Below are 2,040 nucleotides of genomic sequence, written 5' to 3' on the forward strand. Positions count from 1 at the left end.
ACCTTCTCCTTCTCCCCTTCGCTCTTCTCCACAGCGTCTCCTTGCCCCTTCCGTCATTCTAGCCATATTGACGTACGGCACACGGCGCCCGTACGTATAGTCACTTCCACTACGGGCCGCACCTACATTCAGGTGTAGCGAAAGGAATCCATATGCCCGGGGAGTGAACCGGTCTCGCGCGTACCGGTACCAGTCTATATTGGCAGCGGCTCGGCGCAATCGCCGAAAATGATTCACCTTTGGCCAGCTCTCGGCCACGCGTGAAAACTGATTTCACTTGGGCGAGCTCTAGGCCAACGCGTAATCACTTTCAACTCGTACTTTTGGATCTTTTTCGATATTTGTATTTCGATTTTTGATTTTGATTTTGATTTGATTTTGATTTCGTTTTGATTTTGATTGTTGATTTTTGATTTTGATTTTGATTTTGATTTTGATTTGATTTCGTTTTGAATTTTGAATTTGATTTTTTTGATTTTTAGATTTGATTTGATTTCGTTTTGATTTTTTAATGGTAATTTTGATTTGAGTTTGATACTGATTTTGACTTTTGATTTTGATTTGATTTGATTCTCGAGTTTGATTTTCGTTTTGATTTGAATTTGATTTTGATTTTGATTTCGATTTGATTTCGTTCTTGATTTTGAATTGGATTTTGATTTTGATTTTGATTTTTGATTTTGAATTTGATTTGATTTCGTTTTGATTTCGCCAGAGCATATAAATCACGTTCATTTATAATTTTTATATGCTCTGGTACCAGGGTACGTTCCGGTATACCGGACCGTACCCAGGGTACGTTCCGGCAGTACCCTGGGGGACATAGACCCTCTCAGCCATAGTGACCTGCTAAGATAGTCTATTTTGTATATATCCAACGAGCCTATATACCTATTGGTATATAGAACTCTACTACTAGAAAAATAAATAAAACAATAATAATCTATATAAACCAATTAGCATAAATATTAGAGAACCTAGTACGACATAATATCGAGACCAAATTGCTAGGTACGACATACAAGGTCTGTTCTCCCATCGAAAAACAAAAATAAAGGTGAAACTGAGAAAGATTACGACGAATACCTCAACCGAGAAATTATGTTTATATAGAGAGATTGATGTTATTATAGAGATGAAAGACGGGTTATATGAGTAATATGTTTTAATCGGCAATATTCAACTTTATGTAGCTCCGGCGAGATAATTAGGTAGATTTTAACTAGAGTCGGTGTTCCCCCTTCTCCGTTATATCGATCTATTGTCTACGCTTGATATACTCAGAATTCCCTATTATCTACTTCTGGTATAATCCTTATTTGTAACACGTTTAGATTTCATGGTGCACCTAGACTATTGCTAGAAGCTAGTCTAGAGATAGAGCGGGTAACGCTAGATTTAAAGCTAGCAGAGTATTATAACCTATTCTCGTGCTAACATGTAGGGTTAGAAGATGAGCAAATATAACTTGTAATTAAGGCTACTGAAGCTACTCTCGGCACCATTCTCCAGAATAACAGGGGATGACTAATCACTGAATTACCTATGAACTGAACACACGCTCCTAACAGCGAAGCCTTTAAATAACCCAGACTTTGACCCTAGACCCTCTAACATTGACTTCATGTATTTTTAATAGGGTCTGCGTTATTGGGGATCGATTCACAGTAGACATCAGTACTGTTCTTCACGTTGCTACGCTACTGTTCTACCGTTATATTGTAGATATCGTTTATAACTGGGATGATATTGTAAGATCTTTTTGATAATTAGGCTTATTGATCTTTAACAAATATTATAATGATTTCTGCGAGTGTGTTTGCCATAATGATGCAAGTCATACATCTGGCTTAGGAGATGAGAAACACCGGCTAAGTCCTTTCCATAGAAGAAAGTCGGTTTACGGTTAAATGTTTAATCCACATAACACATAAAGCTAAAGTCACACCAAGCTCCCGGACCGGGCCGGACGCTGCCGGACTGATCCGGGGAGAGATCCTTGTTGGGTCCTGGACGGTCCTGGACGGTCCGGCCCGGTCC

General features: G+C 38.8%; 1 protein-coding gene across 1 annotated transcript in view; it reads left to right on the forward strand.

Moving 5' to 3' along the window:
• The window catches only part of LOC106818857 (hemicentin-1-like), a gene marked incomplete at its 3' end in the record, with an annotated part of 19,104 nt that overhangs the window by 14,690 nt on the left and 2,374 nt on the right, over positions 1-2,040 (forward strand). The window lies entirely within an intron of this gene.

Source organism: Priapulus caudatus, unplaced genomic scaffold (assembly GCF_000485595.1).
Source record: "Priapulus caudatus unplaced genomic scaffold, Priapulus_caudatus-5.0.1 Scaffold2593, whole genome shotgun sequence".
NCBI classification, from domain to species: Eukaryota; Metazoa; Priapulida; class Priapulimorpha; order Priapulimorphida; family Priapulidae; genus Priapulus; species Priapulus caudatus.